Below are 11532 nucleotides of genomic sequence, written 5' to 3' on the forward strand. Positions count from 1 at the left end.
TCACTTCTCTCTAAAAAGACAAACTTTCTGGAATGATAAAATGAGGTCACATGAACGTCTTGAAAACACAGTCAATCAAATGCTTTTTTTTTTCTTTTTCTTTTTGAACCCTCTTTTTTTATTTTGGAACTTATTTGTTTTGAACTTTAATCGTTGTTTTACGGCACCCCCACCAACGTGTAAGACGAGTAATCTATGATTGAACGGTCTTGGAAGTCCAAACTCAGGAGCACAGGTCGCTTGAGCAAACTGACCAATGGCTTGCACTTGAAAATTCTGATGAGTCATTAGAGACATCTAACAACAGCTTTCAAAATTGCCCCATGTGTGGCATCTCTTGTCAATGTCAGGATTTACACGTGATTCTCCTCAAATTTCAGCCAGCCCGCATCAATTAGACTTTGCACCTTACGCTTCAGGCCCCTACAATGCTCAATGGAATGCCACGGGGCTTCTCCATGACAAGCACACGTTGCGTTTGAGTCGTATTCTTGGAGAAATGGAGGTTGATGAACCTCGGCTAGGGTTATGGCTACCATTGCATTATCGAGTGGATATGGGAGCAAGTCAGTATAGGACACCGGAATTTGGGTGAATCCTACAGGTTTTTTTTCACTACAAAACTCATTTCTTGGCGGGTGTTTTGGTTTGTGCTAAAGGTGGTGTTTAGCATTGGTAGGTGGGTTTTGTGGTTTGATTTAGGGATGGCCTTTATGGATAACTGGGTGGTGGGAAAGGAGATGGGTTGTTATTGGTTGAGTAATGACATTGTTGGGTTGGTGGGAAACTTGGCCATATAGGAATGGCAACCACAACATGGGTTTCTCCCTCATTCTCATCCTCTTCATTTGCCCTAGTTTTTATCAAAGCAGGATGACCAAATTTGCCTCTTTTCATACCCACTTTGATCCTTCCACTGGCGAAGTCCAAATCCGCAAAGCTTGAAGGTGTGTAACCCACCATTTTCCATAGTAGAACACTGGTAACGTGTCTACTATCATTGTCATCATTTTTTCGTCATTGAGGTGCCACTTGAGCTGCCAGGTTCTCCACCTTTGGGCGTATTCTTTGAAAGATCCGTGCCCCCTTTTTTGCACATGTTTTGTAGTTGCGTCCTATCCGAAGCCATTATACTGACACTGCCTAACGAAGGCAACCATTAGGTCCTCCCAGGAATGGACTCGGGAAGGCTCCAAGTTAGTGTACCAGGTAACAACTACCCCAGTAAGACTTTCTTGGAAGGAATGTATCAAAAATTCCTCATCTTTTACGTATGCCCCCATCTTCCGACAATACATCTTTAGATGGTTCTTGGGGCAAGTAGTCCCCTTGTACTTGTCAAAGTCCAGCACCTTGAACTTGGGAGGGGTGATGATATTGGGTACTAGGAACAACTCTTCTAGGTTAGCAAAGGCATAATCTTCACCTCCTTCAATGGCCCTGAGCCTTTCCTTTAGATGATCCAACTTTCCCATTTCTGCCATAGCATGAGGGTTTTTACTTGTTTGTGGAATGCAAGAGGTGTAGTTGTGGGTGATACTGAGGGCCTTCCAAAGGGTTTTGTAGGGGTATACCACCAACTGCTTGCCCTTCCGTGGCATATCCGAGGCAAGGCTCGAAGTCGGCTAGATTGTGGTGGGGAATTTCATGTGTCTCCCCCCCGGTTTAACAGACATGTGCATGATCAGTTTGGGGTTGTTGGCTCCCAATGGGTATAGGAGTGGAGTTATTGACATTCTTATTGGGAGTGTACGCCACATTGGGTGGCGTATAGTTGAGAGGCAAGCCATATGGTGAGAAGGCGTGCTCGTTTTGAATTTGCACATCATGGGGGCCGCCCGTACTTCCCAAATCTTTGCCTACCATATCTGAGGTTGGATGATTCATTTGGTTGATGCCGGATGGGGACGTCGGGTTCACCTTAGCAACAACGCTGGTAGCGGCAATTGCAACTGCATTGGCTTCCATTATCTTATTCACGCTAATCATGGCCTCCATCATTGCGGCCATTTTCTCTTTCATGGCCTCCATGTCGGCCTTCACCTTCTCTTGCACCTCCTCTGCTTTACCCATTACTCTAGCTCCGTACGGGTTTGGTAAGGGCATCGTAAAACATGTTTTTTTTTTATAACAATGATTAAGTTCTTTTTTTTATTTTATTTTTCAAGGAAAGAATGTAATGAGCAATGCAACCAATAAAAAGTATGGATGTACGCGAATGATGCATAGTTGAAGTATTGCGAATTTTTACGCAGGACATGGGGTTGAATCAATTTAGATTTTCAACATGGTCCATGACATCTTTGTCAAGGTGAAGCTGGAAGTAACAAGGATATCAACAATCCTAAACGTGTTTGGCAGTAGACGAAGCAATGATGTAACACGATCCATCTTTAGCCCCAATTTTTGCAAGATGGTTACTTCCATGCTTCAACTTGACTCGATGAACCTTTTCGTAAAAGCGCGAGCTTGGTTCAACCCCATAACCCAGGGAATGGCAATTTTGATTGCCAATACTTCAACAACATTTCATAGGGATGAAAGACTCGAGAATACGCATGCTATGAATGGAAAATGTAATTATGAGATTGAGATGCCCGAAGAGACATCCTTAACCACGCATTAGGTACCATGCTCAATCATTTTGTTTTGTTGTTTGTGTTGTTTTTTTTTTTTAGAAATGGGTTTATGATCCCAACATGGTTGGCTCATGGTACCTAACACATGCAACTAAGAATGCATCATGAATTTTCATGCTTCCCTTTTTTGTTTTTGTTTTGTAGAGGAAAATACAAGGATCATGTATGAGCAAACATGTAGAACAAAAAGTATGTTGAACGCATATGCATGATGATGCAATGACTCATGCAAAATGGGAATGTGATAACGGACAAATGCAGGAATGATATGTTCATTATGATGCTGAAGAGATGTTTATGCGGTGCATGATATGAATGCATTTACGGACACGAGAGCCCGGAAAATTATCTCTCCTTATTGCGTATTTGGGGGGCGCAGTGCCCCATGTGTGCAGTTAAGAAGACAATATGGATCTTCTGGCTTCCCATGACAAAAGACGAGACCCACATACAACGCATGTGTGACGGTATGATGCAGATGTGCATGCATGAAACGGAAAGAAAACAACACAAAGGGATAATTCACACATACGAGACTGCAGAGATCCAACTTTAATGCTACGTTTTTGGGCATGATGGCGCCTCAACGTAGTATTAAAAAGGTTACGTATTACTCTAAAGAAACCAAACATCACTAGCAAAACTATAAACTAGTGCTATTTACCAAAAAATGCATGAGAACGAATGGCACGGAGCGTGTTTGCTCTTTGCCCCTATTTGGGAACCTATAGGACAATATCTAGGGGTCTCTAATAACTACTCCCCAATAATTCATAACTCACACAGCTGTTTTCTAGAGGTATCATTACTCAAGATAATAATATTGTGGCGGTATGGAATACCAGCGACAACACATTATAAAGAGAGAAAGCTCTAGACGAGGTTTCACTATTATCAAGCAAGTCGGAGACCTAGCATGATAATAGATTCACCTCCACTCCTTAAATTCCCATGAACCCGGGTATAGGGCCCCTTTTTTACTCAAACCCGTGGGTGCTTAGAATGCAGTGTAAAGAATGCGAAATAGACAACAGTTATTTACATTTTACACAGTTCAACAAATGTACACACGAAGTTTCACAAATCCATAATTCCTTAAAATAGGCCTAACTCACAAAAAGGTCCACAGTGGAGTCGCCAACTGTTGCAACGTGCCCTTTTGCGGGCAAGCGAAGGCGAGGGTCACCGGTGCGCTTTCCAAAGGAGGAAAGATGCGCGGAGTCGCCACCAACGTTTATTTGTGGGAAACGTCGGAAAAACTGAAGGAAACCAGTCGAAATGAAAATTCTAAGTTCGGGAGTTGTATTTACGTTTGAGGAAGGTATTAGCACCTCTTACGTTTGTCTCAAAGGACAACAGCCTATTTTTCAGAATTGTGGAAATTGTGTTATCTTAACTTTTAGTTCTTTTTATTTTTTGAGGTCGACAAAAGCGGGGCTCTTGCTCCTACGTACCCTCCATCGAAGAGGAAATCAGACCTACGTAGTTCTTTTTATGCGTGAATCAAGTGATTCTTTTTACTTGAAAGGTGATCATTTTAAGGCGTTGGACCTTAAAAATGACCCATTTTACTTGGTAAGAAACTGAAATGATAAACTTCCAAATCCCTTTTTAGTGATTTTTTTGTGGACGAGTTTGACTTGGCGAATTGATTTTAGTCTTAGTTTCACTTTAGTTATTAGTCAATTCAATTAAGAATGAGAAATCCCAAAGAGAAAACGTCCGATTGATTTTTTTTTTGTTTTTACTAAAAGATATTTTTTTATTATTAAATTATTATTTTACCTCTTTTTGGTTTAACCGTGGTTACAACGTGAACGATCGGTTAGATTTTGTTTTAACAGTGATTAAACGAGATTACAACACAAATGATCGGTTGAAATTCATTTTATCATTTATTAGGCGAGAAAACGGCTTAAATAAACGGTTAAAGCACGTTAAAAACGGAAGAAAAGAAAACTGAAAGTAAACGAAATTAAAGTGAAAGTACACAAAACAAGAAATGAATTGAAAGTCTCGGATTCAAAAACTTACCCGTTGAAGAATGAAGAACGAACGAAGAACGGATGAAGAACGGTGAAGAACGATGAAGAATTTCCACATAATCGCTTACGGAAGCATTACGGAAGCACTTCGACTCGATTTTTCTTCACGAAAACGTGTTTTTTGCCCAAAATAGCCGAAATGCATAGCCAAAGGGGTCTTGAACATTTTGAAACAGCTCCCCTCTCCCCTATTTATAGAAAAAAAGGGAGGTGTTTGCTGCCCAGAGACTTAATGAAGAAGATTTCTAAGCACACCCGAATTACTAAGTTCACCCCCCTTTTCGTATTTTACGGAAAAGTTACGGAAGCCTTACGGAAGTGTTTTCGAACTTGATTTTCATCTTTTTCTCTTCCCTTTCACCAATGTTAAGTGGAATATGCTTACCCAAGGTTTTCAGAAATTTTACGGAAGTATTACGGAAGCCGCGGAAGCCCCGGAAACCATTTTTCAAAAACGTGGAGGAGCTTGCCGCCCAGTTGCTTCCTCCTTAAGCAACCCAACTTCCAAAATGTTCCGAAAGGGCCTAGATTTGAATTGCTATTTACACCCCTATCTTGATAAGTTCACCCCCCCCTTTATCTTTTTTTTTGAGATTCTTTTTTCGTAACGTTACGAAACTTTACGAATTTCGTAACGATACTTATTTTCCTTCCGCCAGGTTACGAATCCATACGGATTATGTATTTACTCTTTTTTAGCTTTCGAAGAAGTTACAAAAACTCACGGATTACGAAAAAACACCTCCTTTCGATTTCCGTCACATTACGAAATTTTCACGGATCGCGTAAGTCTGCTTCCTTTTGATTTTCAGCACGTCCCGGGACTTCACATATTATGCAACAAAGGGTGCCAAGTATCTCGAAGCGGCCAATCAAAGGTTGTATATCATCAAATAATAATTCCCGGACGAAATTAGGGTATGACACACATCATGGCGTTCACCCAAAATATCCATAACAAGAAGCTTAATTAATATGTTGATGTTGTCTTTCAATTTGCATAATCAACAGTGTTGCTTCTACTCAACCCAGATGTTATGATTTGCTTAAGTATAAGTAGATCACTAAAGAAGGGGGGGAGGGGGGGGGGGGGGGGAAGGTCCTAGGCTCCTAGCATTTTATTTTCTAGGAAATAACAAAGAAGAAAATGTTATTTTCAAGTACTAAAGATGATACAGTGTAAGCTGGCTTTTTGCCACTACTTGCTTTTTGCCACTATCTATTTGGCAACTGCATAGAGTGTTGTGTGTCTTGTTTTGTGTGTGTTGTTATTAAGAAGTCAGTATGGCAAATAATCAATTTCTTTGGAATAGTAAGTCTCTTTCCAATCCTGAATGAGAATTGAGAACACATTTTCAGTCACTTTGAAGTTTCTTGTTATATATGAAAACTGGGAACTGATAGCTGCGTGATTAAGAAATTTGTATAATTATGCTTAGCAAATTTGCTTCTGAAATGTTTTATCATGAAACTTCTAATAACTAATGCAGCTACTTTGTAATTGTAATTTTAATGAAAATAATTTTCGTGTTGAACAGTTAAGATGCTCAGCTCAGATTAACTAGTCTATTAATTTACCTATATATATATATATATATTGTATGCCTTGGCCGATATCATATATTTTGCAGTGACGCTCCTCATTTCGTTTTAGTGTCCACTGTAGTTGAATACTTGATGAGGTTGTTTTTATTAATAATGGCTTGGGCTGCTTGGCTATATATATTTATCGTTCCGTAATAGTTTTGAAGATATGTTATTTTCTATATCCTCTTTATCCTTCTTATTAGTTTATTCTTTTTCTCCAGGAAATTAAAGTTCTTAGCAATCTAAAACATTCAAACATCGTACAGTATTTTGGCAGTGAAATAGTAAGCAATCTCCTACTTCATAATTAGCTACTCAAGATTAATAATCATTATTCTGTAACAGCATTAAAACCTTAACATATGTGCTTGCAGGTTGAGGACCGTTTTTATATTTATCTGGAATATGTTCATCCTGGTTCAATTAATAAATATGTCCGTGATCATTGTGGTGCCCTAATAGAATCTGTCATTCGGAATTTCACTCGCCATATTCTCTCAGGGTTGGCTTATTTACATAGCAAAAAAACAATTCATAGGTACATTCACAAGCTTGAAGTGCTTTATAGTAACTTGAACTCAAAACCTTTAGAATGATACATATGCAACTACTTCATTTTTGTTGGAAAAATGATTATGTTTTCTAGAATTTTTAATTCATTTTAGATTTGGAACATTTTGTTATATGTTTAATTCATTATTGGATCCTGTGATTGTACCAATTTGGTTTACATGTGAATTATTGTGAACTGAGCTTTGTTGCTGTAACAATGTCATAATAGCTTTATATTGTTGAGAAGTCAATCTCATTTCAGCATTATGTGTATCTTGACTTTATTCTAGAACAACACTATCTCCTTCTTCCATCGACACATTCATGTTGTTGATGCTTGGGCCTTGAGGCTTATAGAGCTTATGTCTAGGAGGGTAACCATGTCTAGCAATGCTTTGAGAGTGAGGGTCTGCCCTTGGTCAGATTCTAATCATTCTATAAGGTTAGGCCCAGTGATGTAGGTCTAAAACAGGCATTTATAGAAAGGCTAAATCTTTTTGGCATATATTTTTAAAAGGAAATCATAGGAATTGTTTTTTGTGAGATTGAAAATGTAAGCTATAATTTGTCTTTGGATTATATAAAATTCAAATTCGAAGATGGAAAGCTCATCAAATTGAGAGTCACACTCATGTTACTAAGGGAGGAGAAAAGTAATTTCAATGTTTTTTTCTTCACTTACCTTGTTACTATTGCTATGCTGTTTGTTCACTTCATTTGTTATATGCTACTAAAGTCTAGTATTTGGTAAAATATATCTTCTTTTGATGCAAGAATAAGTTAACAGCGCAAGCTGCAATTAACCTGTGTCTGACTAATTTTCTTCTTTTCTTTTGGCATAAACACCCTTAGACAAATGTTGTAGTAAATTTTGAGGAATTTTCCAACCTTTCCATATGCCTTACATTTTGCAAGACATTCTACAATAAAAAGCTAGTAGTATCCAAAAATTTTGCTTTGAAGTAATATACATTATCATTTTCATTTTCATTTGGAAAATACAACAATGCTCTTTATTTGGTTGTGAATTCATACAAGCATACATTGTCAAACCTAACCTATTGGAACATGGAAAACCTCTAGAGAAAATTGGCACTATGACAGTTATAGATAGCATTGCTCCAAACTTACCATTCACAATGATATGCCCTCAGGAGCTTGACTAGAAAGAAAGACATGGCCAAAATTATTAAGTTCACCCGGAGCAGCAGGGTCTACATAGTAAATCTATCCATGGTTATATACTATGAGCATGAATTACTAAAATGTAAATAATAGACCTAAAGAACAAAAGTTACTAAAATGTAAGTTAGCTTCATGTCTAAGCTTCATTTCATCTAACCTAGGTCTGTGTTGTTTCGGTTAACCCTAGGTACATTTCATGGTGACCTGATCGAGGTACGAGAAAAGCTTAAAGTCTCCACACCATTGTTTTAGATCTCACTGCCATTGTCACTATTTGGGTTCGAGGTAAGCTTGGTCTCTTTTTCATTTCTAGCTTAGTTAGGAAACATCTTCAAGTTTGCCTCTGTTAAGAGTTTGATTTTTCTAGGAATCTATTAGTACTTTGGTTTGTTGCAACCCAACCTAAATATATGAACATGTTTTGATCGACTAGTTATGATGCTTCTTTCCTTTTTCTTTCAACTTTGTATACATATGATGGTCTAAGCTTAACTATAAAAGACCATGGATGACACTGTTAAAGACCATTTGAAATTTCCTGCTCATGAAATCACTAAAATCTTTAAAGCCATTTCATGCATATACTTGGGGGAAAGTCTCTTTGATAAATCTGGCATAAATTAAAAAAAAATTGAAAGAAAAGGGTAGTTCCCAATGCAATGGTCCAATGAATTTTTCTTTTCAAAATACAAATGGGCAAAGATGCCCCAGTGAGTTAGCCTAGGCAAAGTTCAGTCCCCACCACAAGGCCCTTCATTTCCCTCTAAAAATTTCTTTTTCACTAACAAAATAATGAATTGCCTTCCAGTTCAATCACCTAAATTGTGGGGTCAGTAAGTGCTTGCAACAACTACCTTTGCTTTGTTGAATTGATTTTTTTTAACCTTGGTTTGGTGCTGTGAGAGGTACACTTGACACTGTAAAACAGTTTTACCAATCCTAAACCCTGGAACTACTGTGAAAGCAACTTGTGGATCTGATTCCACTTTTGAATAGAGGAAGATTTCATCAATCACACTTTCCATGTACACATTAGAGAATTTGCACCCTTTCCCTGGGGAAGCAATGCCTTCCAAGGTTATTTTGATGATATCAAAGAATCAAGAGTTAAGCAAAGTTTTCAAACAAAGATTCAAGAATCAAGTTTCAAGTTTCAAGATTCAAGATTCAAGAATCAAGTTTCAAGAATCAAGAATCAAGAAGAATCAAGATCAAGATTCAAGACTCAAGATTCAAGAATCAAGAGAAGACTCAATCAAGATAAGTATTAAAAAGTTTTTCAAAACATTGAGTAGCACAAGAAGTTTTCACAAAATCATTACCAAAGAGTTTTACTCTCTGATAATCGATTACCAGATTATAGTAATCGATTACTAGTGGTTTTAAAACGTTAAGATTTTCAAAATTCAAAATGAAGAGTCACATCTATTGATGTGTAATCGATTACACCTTTACGGTAATCGATTACCAGTGACTGTTTTCGAAAAATTCATTTCCAAAAGTCACATTTCTTCAAGTGACTTGTTTCTGAAGTTTCTTTCAAAAGTCATATCTTTTTAAGTGATTAGTTTTAAAGGAATTGCCAAGAGTTACAAGTTTTGACTTGAGTCATTAAGAAACTATAAATATGTGACCTTGGCATGAAACATTAATTAATTATCTCAATCATTTCTTTCAATATTTTCTTTCATCTCTTTCAACAGCTTTTCTGTTTCATCTTCTCTTCATCTTTCTAAAAGTTTTTGTTCAAAACTTTCTCTTCCAAGAAAAGTTCTTTGTTCAAAAACTTGTGCTATTCACCTTTTTCATTCCCTTCTCCCTTTTCCAAAAAGAATTCGCCAAGGACTAACCGCCTGAATTCTTTTATGTCTCCCTTCTCCCTTGTCTAAGAATTCAAAACGACTCAGTCTGAGAATTCTTTTGATTCTTCCCATTCCCTTATACAAAAGTGTTCAAAGGACTAACCGCCTGAGAATTCTTTTGTATCCCCATTCACAAAGTATCAAAGGTTTAACTGCCTGAGATCTTTGTCTTAACACATTGGAGGGTACATCCTTTGTGGTACAAGTAGAGGGTACATCTACTTGGGTTTGACTGAGAACAAGAGAGGGTACATCTCTTGTGGATCAGTTCTAGTGGAGGGTACATCCACTAGGTTCAAAGATAACAAGGGAGGGTACATCCCTTGTGGATCTTTGCTTGTAAAAGGAATTTTACAAGGTTGAAAGAAATCTCAAGGACCATAGGTCACTTGGGGATTGGATGTAGGCACGGGTTGTTGCCGAACCAGTATAAAAACTCTTGTGTGTTTGTCTCCTTTTTCCCTACTCTTTTAATTTCCGCTGTGCATTTAATTTCCGCTTTTACTTTCTGTAAGTTTCTCTTCTACTCCTTATTCTTTTAACAACATAAGTAAAAGCCTTAGAAGAGTAAATTTTTTAATTAGTAAAGGTTTAGGAATAATTAGTTCAACCCCTCTTCTTAATTATTCTGAGGCCACTCGATCCAACATTTCCCACTTGGAAGATTGAAGCCTAAGGCTCATAGGAGAAGGCCAAGTAGTGTAGAAGCCTCACCCTCTTGTGGCTAGGACTTAATCTTGTTATGTGAAGATTATCAAGAATGGATAGTTGGCCACTTTGATTCAATCTATTCTCGATTGCCTTGTTCTGCCTATTAGCTTCCTCCAACTTCTCCCTAAGAAAAATTATCTCAAAATCCTTGAGCCTCACCTGTGACTCCAACTTCTTCCCCATGATCTTGTAGATTTTGATCACACCCTACAATTCCTTGGATTTGGCCTCAAGTATTGCAGTCTTGGGTGAAGGATCAAATTGTTTCTTCAAGCAACATTGCTTTAGCTCAGATAAGTTCTTCAACTCAGACACTAGCAATTGATCAGCGACTTCAATCCCATCAGTTCAAAAGGTGATTGAGCATATTGTAACTCAGCATATGCAGCTTTAACAGTTGAAATGTTAGCAAAAACCTTTGCCAAAAAAGCTTCATTAGCCTCTGTCTCTTAAAGGTCTTCATCACCATCTTCATTGAATGACTCAAACCAATTCAGTGTAGTCTTACTCTTATCAATGTTCCCTTCATCCTTCAGATTTGCATCAGATATAATCTCAACCATTGCGATTATCAGTATTAGTATAAAGTACACTCCATTCACTTTAGAGAGTCAAATCCAACGATAAAAAGTAAAAACCCAGTTTCTCACTACCCAACATACACTGTGTCCATATAATTACTAGGTAAAATGCTTAAATCTTAAATAACATTCAAAACACCCCATTGTTATAATGATCTCATACAAACTAAATCAAACCCCAGATTCCACACTAGGGAAAGAAACAGCAAGCAACCACTTAAGATCCACGACATTATCAAACACCAAAACCAAACAAGGGAAAAACCAATGACATCACATTTGTTCCTCCAAACCAACCACCAGTAGTAGATGCTGATTACACTCCCCCACAACCATCCAAGATTCCCTTGTGCCTAAACTAAACCCCGAA

General features: G+C 37.8%; 1 pseudogene; it reads right to left on the reverse strand.

Annotated features, from left to right (window-relative positions):
- Positions 1-8838: 8838 nt before the first annotated feature.
- LOC114420521 lies at positions 8839-11144 on the reverse strand (annotated as a pseudogene).
- Positions 11145-11532: the final 388 nt, after the last annotated feature.

This window comes from Glycine soja, chromosome 7 (assembly GCF_004193775.1).
Source record: "Glycine soja cultivar W05 chromosome 7, ASM419377v2, whole genome shotgun sequence".
NCBI classification, from domain to species: domain Eukaryota; kingdom Viridiplantae; phylum Streptophyta; class Magnoliopsida; order Fabales; family Fabaceae; genus Glycine; species Glycine soja.